The sequence below is a fragment of the Meleagris gallopavo genome, chromosome Z, assembly GCF_905368555.1.
Source record: "Meleagris gallopavo chromosome Z, MGAL_WU_HG_1.1, whole genome shotgun sequence".
NCBI lineage: Eukaryota > Metazoa > Chordata > Aves > Galliformes > Phasianidae > Meleagris > Meleagris gallopavo.
Window position 1 is genome coordinate 31861064 of NC_139435.1, and position 17743 is coordinate 31878806.

A 17743-nucleotide genomic window follows, 5' to 3' on the forward strand; every position below is an offset into this window, starting at 1 on the left:
TTATTGTTGAATAAGCACTGCTGAAATCCTTATACAGCTCTCCAAACTTAATCTATAGCCCGAAGAATATGCAACAACATTGATTTAATTAAGTCTGATTAAATCCTAAAAAATTCCAAGAAATTCCTTCAAGTTCTTACAGATTCTTAGTATTCTGACTACTTAATTATACAGTATAACCATGACCCTATCAACAGTGAGAAAATGTGAAAATGATTTAAAAGAAAAAATGCGTGTATCTCTATTTCCTCCATTAATGTCCACATAAAAGTGTTCTCTTTACTGATTCCTGCAGAATGACCTCTGAATGGTCTTCAGTGGCATGTACATATCGATCCAGTCCTACATTTCACTGAACAACACTTAGGAGTTTGATCAAAATTATCAGCTTCTTAAAGTAACACAAGAGACATCCATTTATTTCAGCCCTGATTTAAGATTGAAGTCTTTGCAACTAGCATATGTTGAAAGTTAGAGGTGTGCTAACTATGTAATTTGGACCCCAAACCTTTACTCTTGTTTTCTAGCTTTTTATCTAAAAATATTTCCATTTTGGCTTAAAGTTATGCAGGTAGATAAGAAAAAATCACAGTTCTAGCCAGAAGGTGTAAGAGATTGATTGTGTTTTTGCAGTACTTCTGTATGCATTCTGCAGTATTTCTGTATGTATCATAGGATAAGTTGCCTTTTACAAAGGAAGTTGCTGAACAGAGTAAACTTGAGACTAGGGCGTTCCAACCTAGGTATAACTGGCATATGCACTAGGTAAGATAATTATATAGGGTAGGGGAGAGTGTGGAACAGGACAGAACTAGTGTGCACACAGTTGAAAATACTGTCCTCCTATCGCCGTAAAAAGTACAGAACATACCCAAAGACAATGGATTGGTAACAGACATTGTATGGAAGTGTAACGTAGCAAGAGCATCGGAAGACTGTGAGCCTGAGACGCTCAACCAATGAGTGCCAGGAGAGGCTTGACCTGCGTTGGACCCAGGGTGTATAACGGAGTGGAGTTGTGCAATTTCTCCCTTGTCAGTAGGGGTGTGCGGCCCATTATTGCAATAATGAATAAAATGCCCTTCACAGAGATCTTTGCCTGATTGTAAGTCTTTGATCTTGAGCATGTTTCTCACAATTTGGTGCTGAAATCCAGGAACAGTGTTGCCTGCTGTGAGCCTGCACCTACAGGACAGGACAGTGCACCCCGCTCTTATTTCTGCAGTCCTGTGAGTTGGCAGCGGTGGTTCATCGTGGAACCATCTGTGGACCTGAGGATGTTTTTAAGAGACAAGATCCGTGAACAGCTGGGGGATAGGGACAAACAGCGGGCACTGCGGTGATGTGTGATTGTCCTTGTAATTCCTGGCAACTCTGTGCACAGACCAAAGTAAGAACATTCAAGTACTGCCTTGGAGGTTGAGGTCTGGGTCTCTTATGTTGTATGCAAGCGTCTTGCAAAAGGGTTGCTTGATGATGGACCTCATTTCCTAGAATTCAGAATTGGTGTGTGCAACGCTGCAGGAGAGCAGTTCCTGCAGTAGCACAAGCATAGGTTGCTGAGGGAAATGGGGAATAAGAGTTCTGAGGTGGGGGGGGGGGCAGAGAGAGGGCCCCTGGAGGAGTGCTTGCCATAAGTTCTCTGGAAAATATGTTGAAAAATTGGAAGAGAAATTCAAAAACCATTGATAAGGATAAACAGAAAATGATTAGGTATTGTATTGTTGTATGGCCTAAAGAGCCAATTGCAGGGGAATAAGTATTTTGGCCAAAATAAGGTTCTGACGAGGATTGCATTTATCAGGCTTCAAACATGCACATAAAAGTAAAAGTCCTCTATTTATCACTTTACTGTCTTATTTTTTTTTTTGAAGAGGAGTCCGCATATGCTGCTTGTTATATTTAAGGAGTATAGCAGTTAATCATGGCTAGACAAAATTGTGTAGATAAGGAAGAACAGAGAAATCCCAGATGGGATCCTTTTCGCTGTTTACTCCCTGTACTTCTCCCTAAGATTAAACTCACTCGCATTCCTCTATGGAATGGCGCTTCCCTCCCCCCCTTACCATCCCAGCCTTGAGTCAAGTCCTGTAACTACAGGAGGGAGGCCGGAGACAGCTGACAGAGCAGAGGATATTGGCTCGGATCAGCCCCTTAACAGCCCACCTGAACCAAGCTCTGTGATTAGTGCTGATGTTGAAAAGAAGAAGTTCTGCCAGCTTGAGAAAATATAGAAACAATGCAAAAAGGGCATTATAAATTCTCCTTTTCCTAAATCTAATTCCATTAACCCCACTAATACTTTCATGTATCCTCTTAGTGACATTCCAGTGTTATCAGGAGATACAAGATATGTAAACTCCCTACTTACTGGGGAGAAATTTTAAAAAGGAAATTAAATCTTTAATGAAAGATCTTATTGGATTAGCAGAACAGTTTGATCAATTCTTAGTCATCTTTAGCTTATAAAATACTGGGACTTAATTTAACTGGGAACACCTTCAGAATAACAGCGGTAGAAGGATCAAGAATGATAGTTTCACTTTATGAGACTATTGAATTAAAACGGGAAGATAAAATCATCACAGGGTAATTGTTATATGTGCCAGAAGCAGGGACCAATTCACTGGGGAGAGATTTAATAGTTAAATTAGGATTGCAGTTGAAAACTTGTGGAACAGGTGTGGGCAGGGGAAGAAAACCAGGGTGGACTCACAATTAGTCCCTTAAAGAAAAAATAACTGCCCAAACAGGGAGTGAAGCTGTGAAGCAGCGACAATATCCCATTCCTTTAGAAAGGATAATGGGTCTAAAGCCTGTAATACAACATTACAAACATTAGTTAAGAATGGTCTTCTGGGACTCCGTGTGGCACCATATAACACTCCAGTTTTGCCATTACGGAAGGCAGATGGCACCTATTGACTGCTACAAGATCTAAGAAAAATTAATGAAATAATTCTCAAATGAAACCCCCTGGTTCCTGACCCCTGTAATGAGTCAGATCCCACACAGACATAAATGGTTTAGTGCAACAGACTTAAAAGATGCTTTCTGGACCTGCATTTTAGACTCAGAGAGTCAAGATCTTTTTGCCTTTGAACGATGGGACCTAGAAATGGGACAAAAATAGCAATATAGGTGGATTGTTTTACCCCAAGGGTTCACAGAATCGCCTAATTTATTTCTTTTTATTATATTTTATTTATTATTTATACATATATACTATATTATATTACTATATATTATATTATATTATATATTATATATTATACAATTTTATATTTTAGTTTTATTTTAACTAATTAAGTGCTGGAGAAAGTTTTGGAAAAGTTTCAGGTTGAAGAGGGGGTAAAGCTGTTACAGTATGTGGATGATTTGCTGATTTGTGGAACAGAGGAGTCCAAAGTAAAGAAGACTACAAGTAAACTTCTGAATTTCTTGGGAAACATGGGCTAAGGGTGTTTGAAAATAAACTGCAGTACTGGAAAAAGAAGTCAAATACTTTGGGCATGTAATTTCTGAAGGGAAATGGAGAATTAATTCTGAAAGAACAGGGTATTGTGCAGCTTCCTCTGCCCAGGACAAAGAGGGAGTTGTGAAAGTTTCCGGGTCTAATTGGATACTGTAAATTAGGAGTAGAAGCATATGTCCAAAAAAAAAAAAAAAAAAAGCCACCAAAGTGATTTTATCTAAAACTGTCAGAGGGAGAACCCAGTGTATTATAATGGACAAAGGAGGGAAAAGAATTAGTAGAAGTATTGAAACAGGACTTAATCACAGCACCTGTGTTAGAACTGCCTGCCTTAAAGAAACCATTTCACCTTTTTGTAATTGTCAGTGAAGAAGCTGCTTTAGGAGTTCTAACACAAGAATAGGGAGACAAAAGAAAACCTATTGCATACTTGCCTAAGCTGTATACTCAACCCTGTATCTCAAGGTTAGCCCAAATGTGTCCAGGTGGTAGTAGCAACTGCCTTATTGGTAGAAGAAAGTACATTTGTAGCCTTCAGGGGTAGAAGGAGTGAGTTGTTGATTTGTTAATTTTACGTGTTTCCCCCCAAGGAGATCACTACACTTTTGAGGTTTTTAGAATCTGTGTGTACCCTTCAGGGATATTAGGAGCAAAGTGTTGAGTTATTGATAATATATGTTTCCCCCCAAAGAGATTGTTACATATTTTGAGGCATGGTCATTTAAAAAAAAAAGGGGGAGAGGGGGGGAATGAGGAAGAATCCATTCCTCGGTCTCTTAGAAAAGCGTGGTGCCAAACCCTCCCCCATGGAGTTGGAGTGGGCACAGAATAATTGGCCCAACTTAGAGGGAATTGTGGATCATATAAATTCTCTCCACAAGCAAACTCGTATGGGGGAGGAAAAAGGAAAATCAATCATTTGTGCAATTCTAAGAACTGCTCTCACTGCTGCCGTAGAAATCCGCAACAAACAGCACACGGCAGAAACCCATATTGTTCAATCCTTGCAGGAGTTGGCTACATACCTGTAGGACCAAGTAGAAGATCTTAGGGGACAGCCAGATAAAGGAGAACATTCAAAAGTCCTCCTTTAGCAAGCTCTTAGAGAACAGTTGGTAAATGAGAGGGAGAGTAATGCTTGTTTCCCAGGTAGTGACTTTTATCCAGGAGAAAATCTGGAAAATGTGAGAGCCCAAATAGACAAATCAGAAAACCTGGTGACACTTCTCTGCCTTCTGATAGAAAGTGGGCATGCGTATGAAGAGAATGAAGATTGGTACTCTGATGTTACTATTGAGGAAGTCATCTATTCTGCTACCAAGGTGGCCAAATTAAAGAAAGATTTTGGTTGCACCCTAGGAAATCAGAGACAGAGTATGTGTGGAAAGTGCCACTAATAGGGGGAGAACAGATCCTGTTGATTGAAAAGAAATCAGAGGGTTACTGGGGACCTGGAATTTTTTTTCACCACTGGCAACCACTGTGCCCTTTGGTCCCTTACTCAAAGAGCTGCTTATTGGGATGATTACTCCCCAGGACAACTGATGTTGATTGATTTGCTGAACATTGGTCCTGTCCCTTTAACCGTCAAAGAGCCCCTTAACAAATACATCTGGAAGGCTCAAGACGATCAAGGAAAAATGTACAAAATTAACCATCTGGATTTCACCCACTTTCCAACTTTGGTTCACTTGCGACCAGGAATGGTTGTTGTTGTTGTTGTTTTCTTTTCCAGTTATGCTTTTTCTAACATTGGTTCCTCTGGAACTGGGAAGTTCTCTCTTTTGTTTTCCAGATACTCACAAATGCTGATCCTGTTGCTGTTCCTCACATGTTCCCTTCTCACCCTGCTCCTTTCTCTGGGATGCCTGTGGTATCATTAATGTCATTGTTTTGGACAGGCATCTTCTCCAGATTAATATTTGTAATTGCTTATGCTGATCCTATCATGTTCACTGGCTGGCCACAGTCCTGTGCACATATTGGGCATACTGGGTGTATGGGACTGAATTCTAATCTTAACAGAGGCTTAACACTTTCAACCATGGTTAAGCAAAGTGATGAAATATGTTCAGAAAATGAATGAGGGCAGGATAGTACTGGATAGTACTCTGGGGAGATGCAGGACAAAGAATAAAAGTAGAATGTTAGATGAACAAGTGATCTATGTATATTGAAATGCCCCTGCAGTCTTCCCTGTCAGCACTGAGAACCAATCAGCAGTTTTTTCTAATGTATTATCTCAGTGGGAAAGAATTAATATAAAAGACCACCAATTAATTGTAGACGCACTTGCCATAACTCAAAATAATATATTCCTAGCTCTTAGTTGTAGATGGTAAAGGAAACAACCCAGTGAAATTTGAAAGATGATTTGGGTCAGTGCTGTGGGGGAAGATCACCAAAGTCACCAAAGAGTTTATCAGACTCCTTGATAGACCCTATCACTGTGAAACCTTGGGAGTCTGGAGTGTAAGACAGAGAGCAAATGGTATCTGTTTGCATCTAAGGGTAAACAGGAGGTTCTGTTTGTATGCACTGTTAATCTTATCACACTTGAGAAACCTTTCATCCTTTATCACTGTTGTTTGGGAGAAGCTAGGCCAATTAACTGATTAGAGGGACAGGAAAAATTTCTTGCTTGTAAGTGAATGGTATATAAGATGCATGTTGAACACAATAAAGCAGAACTATTCTGAGAACTATTCTGATGCTACAAGAAACTGTGAGAGCTCTCTAACTCGACTGAACGCCAACAGTGATTTGGGTCAATGTAAACAAATTTGAAAGAGAATTTCAATCTTAATGTCATCTAGTTAATTTTACTTATGATCCTGTTAATAGCTTTGCCACAGCTTTTGTCCTAACAGTGCACAGTGCTTCGGTATATACCATATACCCAGTCATTGCAGTGCATCTGAATCACAATGGGGTTATATTTTACCTGTTAGAACACAGAGTATGGACCCAACAAAACGGAAACAAATGGCAAATGTTGATGTTAGTTCATGTGCTGTATGGGAATAACAAGGATTTATTTGTGAGAGTAGTACCATCAAGACTCAAGACATTTGTCTTGACACTGAGCAAAATATTTTCCATTTTTAGAGGTATCCCAATGATACCCCTGAAATAGTGCTCATCAAAAGGATGTGTGTGTATGAGAACCTCTTATAATTTTATACTCATAGGTAATATTATTATAGATACAAGCAATCATTCAAATGTCTGTGTTTGTAACTTTACCAACATTATGGGATGTGATTTTAATTATTCAGTTCCAGTTATGTCATATCAGTTGTTGTGGTCCAATCACACATTAGTCCATGATTTACCACCTGCCCCAGTTGGAATGAATCTTGCTTTGGTAAAGAAATTATTGCAACATGACAATCTGTACCACCTGCTAGAATGCATCCAAGATAATGGACAAAAAAAAAAAACAACAAAAATTTTGATTACTGTTAACCGTGATACAGAAGAGATACACCATATCCTGGAAAGGGTGAAGAAGGATGGAGAACATCACTGGCGGGAAACACTCATTGGTTGGTCACCAACAGCAAGCGGAGTTTTTAATTCTGTGCCTCACTCTGTTGTGATCTTCTTAATCCTAATGCTAATGTGTTTATTGCTTGTAATTATATTGTATATGAAAGTCTGGCACATGCTGAGGCAACTAGCCTGGCTCAAATTACCCAAGGAGTCTGAAAGTTGGCGTAGGTGTTAGATTACTTTTCCTAGCCTCCAGGTGATCCAAGGTTAAGGTGAGTCCTGTTATGCGCATTGGTAGCACTCATTTTGTTCCTTTGCTTTTGTGTGATTTTAACATGTATCTTTCCCTTCTCCCCTCACTCCCCTTAATGCTTTTTTTCCTGAAACCACTGTGGGACATGATAACAAGCTTTGCACCGGTGGGTGGTGATAGAAGTGGGAACAATGCTTGACTCAGAGCTTGTTCAGAGGCAGCCGTCTGAGACAGGAGAAGATGAAGAATGTTTGGCTCAAAGCGTGTTCAACAGCACCCGTCCAAGGCATGACCTGCCCAACAAGTTCTTGGAGTTAATGGTTGACTACTATGAGCACAGCAATAAGAGGATAGATGTGCTGTTCCTCCTGATTAACAAAATGTGGGTACCCCAACAGCTACCATTACCATAATGGGGAGGACATGATGCCCCTGATAGTTGGGATTGTAAGGCCAGAAGAGTTCCAAGGAAGGACGGGTACCCTATCTGCCAAAATGCAGCCATGTAAATCAATGAGGCGTCACATAACAACCTGCTGCCTCTCCATGGACCAATGAGGCATCGCAGGATTCCCTGGTGGAGACGATCCCTGCTCTGTAAACCATCTGCTAGAATTTCTTTCTTTGCTATTGCAAAGCATTTGTAGCTTAGAACTTGTAATGCTGATTATGCTCTGATTTAAGATTTACTACATGTTCATACTGGGATGAATCATACAAGAGTGAAGAAATTGTTATTCGTAATAATCAATATATATACTAAAATACAGAGAATAGTAAGATGATTCGTTTTGATAAATTATTATTATCAATCATCAGGTCAGTTAGCAAGGTAGTTTTCTTATATTAGAAGTGTTTCATAGTGCAAAAACACAAAAGGGTAAAAAGAAAAAGATGGGGAATTGTGAGAGGTAGATTGTGTTTTTGCAGTGGAAATTGCCAGTATTTCTGTATGTAGCATAGGATAAGTTGCCTTTTACAAAGAAAGTTGCTGAACAGAGTAAAGTTGAGACTGGGGCGTTCCAACCTAGGTATAATTGGCATATGCACTAGGTAAGATAATTATATAGGGTAGGGGAGAGTATGGAACAGGACAGAACTAGTGTGCACACAGTTGAAAATACTGTCCTCCTATCGCCGTAAAAAGTACAGAACATACCCAAAGACAATGGATTGGTAACAGACATTGTATGGAAGTGTAACGTAGCTTGGAAGTGTAATGTAGCTATGGGAGTGTAACGTAGCAAGAGCATCGGAAGACTGTGAGCCTGAGACGCTCAACCAATGAGTGCCAGGAGAGGCTTGACCTGCGTCGGACCCAGGGTGCATAACGGAGTGGATTTCACTGACTAGTTGTGCAATTTCTCCCTTGTCAGTAGGGGTGTGTGGCCCATTATTGCAATAATGAATAAAATGCCCTTCACAGAGATCTTTGCCTGATTGGAAGTCTTTGATCTTGAGCATGTTTCTCACAAAGGAGAATGGAATTCATTATTTCATTAAGTTTTTTAATATATACTAGAAAGAAAAAATAAAATCAAAAGCTCCATTTACTTGAAAGAGCTTACTTTCACAGACAGCTTTTACTAAAATCCAAATACATAAATCTGCCCTAAATATATGGCAGCTTCTTTTTCTTTCTGTCAGGATGGCGTGTTTAACACATTATCAAAATGAGCACACTGAGACAGCACTCTTCTTCCTATATGTCACAGTTTTAAAACATAGTCTGCATTACCATAAAGGACAGCTTGGAAAGAAGAGGGGAAAAATAGATTAGGCTTCAGCCTCCAAATGAGAAAGTAGGGTTCTCAGCACATGCACCTTTTTACCTGGATATCTGACTGGTACTTGTCACCTAGTGCATGGATTGCTAGTATTTTTTTCAGAAATAAACTGTTTCCTAAAAATATCATCTGCAAAACACGGAGAGGTGTTCTGAGTGACAATCTCCTTCACTTGCTCTGCTCTCGTCCTAATTCCTGGCTTTAGCATGCCAGGAAACTCCTGACATGGGGCCTGCAATGGACTTAAAATCCTTTGACTCCCCTGGTGAAGAAGCAAGGCATGCGTAAATGCCTCTACAGAGCTGCCCCAGTTCCTTAAGCTATTCAGAGGCTCAGATAAGAAACCAGTTATGAGTTCTAGACTCTGACTGGAAGCTCAGCAAAATGGTAAGAAGTTGTCAGTTCTGAAGCACAGACCTAGTGATTTGCCCAGAGAGGTTGTGGATGCCCCATCCTTGGAGGCATTCAAGGCCAAGCTGGATGTGGCTCTGGGCAGCCTGGTCTGGTGGTTGGTGGCCCTGTACATAGCAGGGGGTTGAAACTAGATGATCATTCTGGTCCTTTTCAACCCAGGCCATTCTATGATTCTTTGATTTACAGCTGATGACAATTTCAGTAACTTGATGTTCCTTAACACCAGATTGGGGCATTTATTTACCATGAAAATGGCTATATTTGCAGAGCAGAGGATTCCTCACACAAAATGACAGACATCCATTTGAGTGTCTGCTACAAAAACGTTTTGTTGTTTAAAACAGCCTTGTCTCCATCTCAGCAGTGACAACATTCATGAAATACATTGTTCTCATTATGGCTTTAAATGTCTTAATCAAAAGAGAAATCTGGCTGCATCTCTCAAGCAGGCATCAACTGAGTATTATATCTACAGCTTGATCCTGGGGAAAGTCAGTCTAAATTCTGTCACCCACCATAGAACCCAAGACTGAGTGCAGATACCAACCTCAGGTGCAGGCTGTGGTTCCTTTTTTTTACCTTGCACCAAACACTGAGAGCAGAAAGGCTCCCAGAGGAGCCACAAGCACTTTGTCCAATTTCATGGTGAAAGTGTAAGACATTCCCTACCACAAAATAGGTCCCATACTGTCAGTGTCTTACAGGCTTGCTTTAACTGCTTTTGCCTGAAGGCATTGTTCCTCTATCACAGTACACATATGCTTGCCCCATATGTTTCTGCAAGTGATCCTAAAGGGCTGCCTCCCTCTGCAGCTGAGTGAAGTTCTTGAGAAGCATGATCTCACATTCTCAATCTGGGGATGGCAAAATGAAATTACAAGAGATCCTTTCAGCCTCCCTGCTTTCTGCCCTTCATACCATAGCTGGGCCTGGTTCTCCCCTGTTGTTCCTTGATACATCACCTCTGCATCCAGAAAGAACAAAAGACTGAGGCATTAATTTCAAATACACCATGTTATTTCAGATAAATTTAGAGGCTTAATGAAACAATGGTGTTTGTTAACAGCACTTCAGGAAGATTAGTGCAGCATTTTTAGATTGTTTCCTCATTGATTTTCTAAGAGTCTGGCTGGAAGGCAAGAATACCTTAACCAGATGAGCTGTGTGCCAGAAGCAAAGCAGTCATGTCAGTGCAGTGTTGTATTCTGCAGTATTTGCTATCTGTCTGGGTGGGGTTACTGATGACCAGGGTCTTGCATGCAAGAGAGTCTGTGACAGCTGAGTTTGCCCAGCCTGAAGTAGGGACCTAGGGGGAAGCTTATTGCTACTTTCAGACATCTAAGAGAACCTGGAGGTGCATACCAGAGCGCCAGGGTGCAGCAAAAAAAAAATGCTACAAGGGAAATTCACCTCAGATACTGGGAAAGAAACACAACGAGCACACCATGGAACACATTGCCCAGAGAGGCTGTAGTCTCTCTGTGAGAAGTTACCTGCAGATGTTGTGAAGCATCATGACCTCTCTGGATAACAGGAGATAGATTGTTTGCAGGTATTTCCTGCCCACATATCAAGACCATTGCACAAAGCCACTGCAAATATAGGAACCAGTAATAAATAGCCTTTTTGGGCTGCAGTCAGCAAAGCATCCCACAAAGGAACTTTCCATCCCTAATAAGATAAAAAGATCAGTGTTCATCCAAAGGACACACCGAAATGACCACCAGAGGTCCCAGGATCACCACCACAATGAGACCAAGCATGTGCAAGGAGGCAGAACCCTATGTTAGTGATTTCAGGTGAAGTATTGAATATGTATGTGCTGTCTGGGAAAACATTTACGTATGTAACATAAGTAATGTAGGTAAGCTGAAGGTTTTTCATGCCAGATACACGTGTTTAGGTGGAGCTGCTCCCCTTGCATCTGGCGCTGCACTGAAAGAATGACTGCTTCTTAATATCACATTGGTCTTAAGGATTTACCTTTCAGTTTGGTGTTTTTGTCTGGTAACACAGGCGTCTTTTACAACCTAAATCATGCTGTGATTGTATAGTTGTGATGACACAGTTTTCTAGACCCTGGGACAAAGCTAATTACCTGCTATATTTTGCAAAACACTGCACTGTGTCCTCCAAATTGTAGAGTGATTCCCAAGATACCAAATTTAAAATTATACTGATATGGTGATATATAAAGAGACCTCTTTGGCATGATTGGATGTAGACTTACCAACCCCTAAGTTGGTAACCTGGAAAACGAGTCTGCCTCCACTTATTTGGACAATGGTTATTCTTCTTGGCCCAAAACATGACCCTAAGGATCCAAGGTACAAGGGACACTCAGCAAGGGGGCTCTGAAAAGCTTCTCATCTGTCAGTGGAACCCTTTCTCTGCTTTTCAGATAATATTGAGTGAGAAGGCAGAGGGAAAGGGAACCTCTGGAAAGCCAATGGATGTGACTCTAAGGAGGTAAAGGAGGAACAGAGCATACTGTAGGCAATTTAGTGGAGAGTGACAGAGAACTTCAGATACCATTTGTTAAACATTTTCTACAAATGCTAAAATTATTTTCCTTTAGGGCTATTGGTGCATATGTGAAAAATTATGCAGTGGTTAATTACAAACATAAGTGTTCTCACCAAATACAACTGGTTTTCAGAGAAGGGAAGACAGGAAGGGAAGGAAAAGGAAACTGTAAGTCCCTAAAATTATCCATAAGTTATGGAATGTTAGATGCCCTTCCAACAACAGACTGTGTCAAAGTAGAACTGGTCTTTTAGATAATCTTTCAAAAATATGTATGTACCACTGCAAGGCTTGTATGAATAGAATTTACTTTAAAGAAATGTAGATACCAATGAAAGTTTCAGGCAATTCTTAAGTTATTTCTAAGTTATTAAATTCTAAGTTATAAAAGTATGTATCCCTGGGTCTGGTTCTGAGGAATGTAATTAAAGTTAATGGCATGTAGTTACAGTCTAATCCCAAAGTAGATGTGGAGGGACATCTACTAATGCAGAACTACTGAAAATAAGATCAGAAAAAAACACCAGTAGCTCTCAGTTGTAACACCTGAAATCTAACTAAAAAAATCTGTAATCACTAGCTAACTTGAACAGCAATGACATCCAAAATCATCAGTGAGATTTGGATGAGACTTCAAGAGCTTCTCTCCATGTGACAGAACCACCAGTTGCCTGAGAGATCTCACTGAATAATGGCATTCAAAATTAGCCTCATTTTTCACAAAGCTTGAAAGGAGGACAATTGTTGTGGGTGGGGAGTTGGCCTGATTTGCTTTAATGAACAAGATTGACTATTGGTTGTTGTTGTTTTTTTTTTGTTTTTTTTTTTAAAGGAAAGATTAAAGAAAACAAATAGTGGCCTTGCACAGTTTCTAGGAAACAGAGATTACTGTTATTATGGCAATTAAAAGTTAGCCCATGGCAATTAAAGGACCCTAAAATGTTTAACTAGGGGATTGCCACTTCAGAATGTGCAGTTCATCCATGACCTCCTTCAAATGTTTGTTATTTAACATCTTTGTTCCACACACTACAAACAAAGATTACAGGCCACAGCCAAATTAAGTACTCAACAACGTATTTGCTGATTTAATGAATGCTAGGTGGCAGTTTTCTTCTTAGTGCCAAATACTCTTTTTTTTTTTCTTTTTTTTTCCCCCCCAACAAATCCTTTGCACGTTTTTCTGGAAAGTAAGGAAACAAGTGTTTCACTGCACAGTCAATGAATAGACCCTTCTTCATGAAATTAAAAATGTGCAGGATGTAAAGCACATCCAGACATGTCCAGATGTTCCTCTGTTATCCTCTTGCTGCAGCTGGACAATACTTAATAACTAAATTTAAATATGAAAGAGAGGAGGGAGAGATTGATATTGATACTGGAGATTCTCAGTCATGGGTCAGAGGGTAAAAACTAGGAGAAAACGTGTGTAAACAGTAAAACCAAATGACTAGATTAGCCTTTCTTCTGGTTTTGTATACAATCATATGCACTGCAGAGAGGAAACAAGAACTACCTCACAGAAGAGCAATCTGTAACAACAAGTAGGTGGAGGAATAGTTTTCTCTGTCCACACAGAAATGAACTTGAAAAAGATTATGAAAAACACCTCTAATAATGGAAACCATAGAAAGGTGAAAAAAGGGAATTTCCCAAGAGATTTTAACTTACAACAGATGTTTCATTTTAGCAAGCAACTAGCAATGGATAGAAGAGAAACAGGACAAACACAGCAAGTAGCCTAGGACTAGTCAATGACCATTGTACTCTGTTCTGCAAAGACAAAACTCTTAGCCTCAGCTCAAATCATGAATTTGTCAATTGAAGGCAAAAACTGGGCTATTGCATTCATTGCTTTTTTGACAACACAAAGCTTCTAGCTCTGTAGCCTCATTCTTTTCCATGGCCTTTGCAAGCTATGGCCAGATCTCAAACATGAGGCGCTAGAGGAGCTCTGCTCATGGCAGGACAGCTCCACCAGGGGCTGAACACATCCCTGGCCTGAAAGCCCACTGGACAGGAACAGAAAAAGTCTCAGGGACAGACAGGGACAGGAGCCTGTGTCTGACTGACCTTGTTTCACTGCACTATGAGCTGCATGATCTGATACTTCTGCAAAACAGTCATCCAAAAGTGGTGATGAAATGCAGTACCACTGGCACACTGCAGGTCTCCGCAGCAGTATGTACCTGCTGATGAACTCAGGAAGCTGTGTGGTAATGCCTGGCCTTGTGCTTCACGTTGCAGAGGAACAACATGGCAGTGGGGTTTCAAACTCCAGCTGACATCCTTTTATGGATAAAAGTCTATGGGGAGCACAGCCTGTGATTTCAATGTTTTTACACACTGTTACTAGTTGTCTGGCTTTTGGGTTGACAGGAATGATGAACCTTGATTTTAATGGAAAAAATTCTGAATTTCTGTAAAAGAGGGTTTGCAGACCACTTGCACAAGGACAAGCTTGCTGAGGGGTGTACTGCTTCTTATGGAACTAAAAAAGAGCTGCAATTTTCTGCACATGCTGCATAGAGGATTTTTTTTGAATGCTTAAATCTTAACAGCTGGTAGATGGTGTGGTTTACACTTTCCCACAAACAGAGTTAATCTCTCTGAGCCTTAGACATGTTCAACTTAAAGGTTTGTTTGAGCTTTTCATCAAGATTACTACTATGATCTGGGATAAAAATCCTTTGTCTCTCCGAAAAGAGACAATCTCTTGTTTTCAGATATCGAAGGGCAAGAGAATGGATTTATGGCAGACATAAATTTCAGTTTCCAAAGCGGTATGAGAGGAGCTTGCTGCAAAATCACAAAGTTCTTTTATGAAGAGTTTTCTTTAATAAAGGCGTATCCTTATGCATTCTGGATGCCTGCATGCTACAGCTACAGCCTGTGGGCTCATCTGGTGATGCAGTGTCTTCAGAGAACTGGAGGTGACATTAGTCAGAAAATCAGAGTCCAACAAAGGTTTATTTTCATAGCCAGCTATCAGAGTTCTTTGAAATGCTGTTCACAGTGATAGCAGCTAGTGATAGCAGTTGGGACAGCAACTTCCCAAAGACAGCCTGTTCAGGTCTCTTGCCCCATTGCCCAAAAGACAGACACATCATCCTGAAGATGTTATGTCACAAGCTGTGAAGCTATGAATTTGTGTATGGATACCCTTGCTGCAGCAGCCATCATTAGCTCAAGGGAAGTTAATCGGGGGACACAGTCATGGCCACAGAGCCTCAGAAAATGGGAGAAGCCTACCTTAGTGCAGGTATAACCTTTCAGCAGGTATAACCAAGCAGATTCCACTTTTAAAGTAGTGCTAATCAGTTAGTGCTTTGTTACTGTGCTGCTGTTACTACATGTTACTGCTGCCATCTAAATTCACTGTTAGGTAGACTGATGCAGTTGGTCAGTATTTCTTTTCCCCATGAATAAATTCATTTCTGTTATGCTGTAGTTAATATCGCAGACATTATTACAGCAGATCCTTCAAGGACTGCAGAAAATTAATTTGATGTGGGAAAAGGCCTGGAGCAGCTCCAATTAAAAATTCAAATGATTGCCTAAGAAGCCTTCTATTCATTGTCAGAACACTTGCCTAACTTTTTTCAGAGCAGGGATCTAAGCTGAAGAAAATTTTCAAACTCTGAGGAGCTTTGATGCAAACCAGTTTTTCTCTCAAAGCAAGCTGCGCTCACTCATGTTGCATGCAAAATAAATACCAGTGAAGAACTGTAACAAAAAATGTTGGCAGGCCCACAACAGTCACACCCATGTAAGAGAAATGAGATGGGATGACTTCTACAGATGTGTGCACACTTTTGCTGTGCTAGCAGCAGGTGGTTTACAGTGTCGGTGCTTCCCACAGACACACGGGCACATGACAACAGCACGGATGCATTTGACCTAAGTCCTGAGTGAGCTGAGATGATGAACTTCTGCAATTCTATGAACAGCAAAAAATGCAATTTGTGAAATATCCTTTCAGTAACTGTTTCAAGAAACTATTTGTGATTGCCTACAGGACTTGCTGAAGTATCTCAGCACAGCACAGAGTGAGAGAAACTAATCTCTAAAAGCTATTTCAGAGTTTAATTACAGTATATAAAGGTGAGCAAGAAACAAAAAGACCACAAGCATGCCTTTGTGTGGTCAGAAGCACATAAACATTTACATGTATATATGATCAATGAATATCCATCTAATTCAAATGAATAAAGTCAGCTGTCTAAATGCGCACCAACATGTGAAAGCTCTCATAGATACGTGCTGCAAAATAAAAGTATACAATTTTGAAGGACTCATTTAAAAAAAAAAATTCTTCCAGAAGCTCACTAATACTGAAAGATTTCATTATTTTTTTTTTTCAGTGCAGTGTATCACATTTCTCTCCCTCAGTGTGTTTTTATTAAAAAGACAGTTGTAATAAAAGAACGCTCACTAACTGTTTCCAAGCTTTTATAAAACATAAAAGCATAAAGTTTTATTAGTGCTGGTGGAAGACAGCCAGCGTAGGGTAGAGATCTGTATCAAACCTTAGTGTAAACTAAGTTACTTGGAGCCACAAACCACCAGCGAAACCCAGCGCCTGTTCCCTCTTATAGAACTGAGCTTTCACCCACTCTAAGTACAAAAACGGAGCGAGTGCCTCACTGAGGCATTCATTAAGCCATTAAAGACTATTACAAGCACAAACACAATAGTATTCACGGCATTCGACAAACTTGAAGCAGATACTTACAGGTAGCAGCGTTACTTCAGGAGGCTGAGCACAAGATCATGCTGTATGAAAGGAATGAGTGTCACTGACCCAGTAATCTCTGGTTTTAAAGGCTGGCAGAGAAAGAAACCCAACGTGTGCGTGACAGAGGGAAAGACAGAGAGTGAGAGAGATGAAATTCCAGTCTTTCTGGTCAGCTTGGCTGTAGTTTCCGTCGTCCTAATAATCGACAGTAAACACTCTTTGCTTGCAGGATTGCTCCTGGCTGCAGAGCCCAAGAGCACAACTGCTTTTGGGCTGCCTATGATGAGGGCATTCTGAGATGCTTTGGAGTGTTTACACTCAGCAGTGCTTCTCTGGCAGCCAGCCTCCAGATCTTTGCTTCCCCTTCTGCTAGTTAAGTCTGTTGGGACTAGAAACTGAGCTCCTGTTAATAGCGCTTGCTCATTTTTTCTTCCCACTTCTGCTGGCTGCCTGTCTGCTTGCATGCACTCACACAGACACACACATGCACACAAACTCTTGTGTGAATTAAAGACAAGAGAGAGAGTTGTGAGCTCAAATCATTTCAGTTCCAGTTTATCCCCACAAAAAAAGGAGAGAGAATCCTTACTAAAATACAGATATGATTCATTTCTTCCCAAAGATAACAGCAAGGCAGATTTGATCCTTTTTTTGGGGGGGACAGATCATGAAATTAAAATCAAGTGAATTATTGACTTTTTGTAATGTATATTGCATGTTTACAAATGTGATCCGTTTTAGAAACTCAAATGTTTGGCTGAATGTGGTTCTAAGTCCTATTGCATATGAAAGCTTTAAGTATTCAATCTAATACACATTTGTTTTATTGACTGTTGCTGTTGATATGATTATTCAATTTTTTTTCTCCCCATTCAGAACCACAGGAAAGAGGAAGATAGGCCAAATCCCAGCAGTGGTACAGTATCTCAAGATATCCCTCCAGCCTCTGTCCCCAGATTTATATCAGATTTGTAGATAAGAGTGTCTGCTGGGACCCTCTGTGAGATTTTCTGCCACTCTGGTTCGTTAGTGTACCCCGAGAAGAGAGCTCAACA

At 40.3% G+C, this 17743-nt stretch overlaps 1 protein-coding gene and 1 pseudogene across 1 annotated transcript in view; one reads left to right on the forward strand and one right to left on the reverse strand.

Moving 5' to 3' along the window:
- Window positions 1-17047, reverse strand: part of FREM1 (FRAS1 related extracellular matrix 1) — a 76799-nt gene extending 59752 nt beyond the window's left edge. Inside the window, exon 1 of the mRNA XM_085213549.1 lies at window positions 16686-17047. The gene's annotated coding sequence lies outside the window, so the exon portion shown is untranslated. The remainder of the gene's footprint in view (window positions 1-16685) is intronic.
- On the forward strand, window positions 4727-8641 carry LOC146542193 (uncharacterized; annotated as a pseudogene).
- Window positions 17048-17743: the final 696 nt, after the last annotated feature.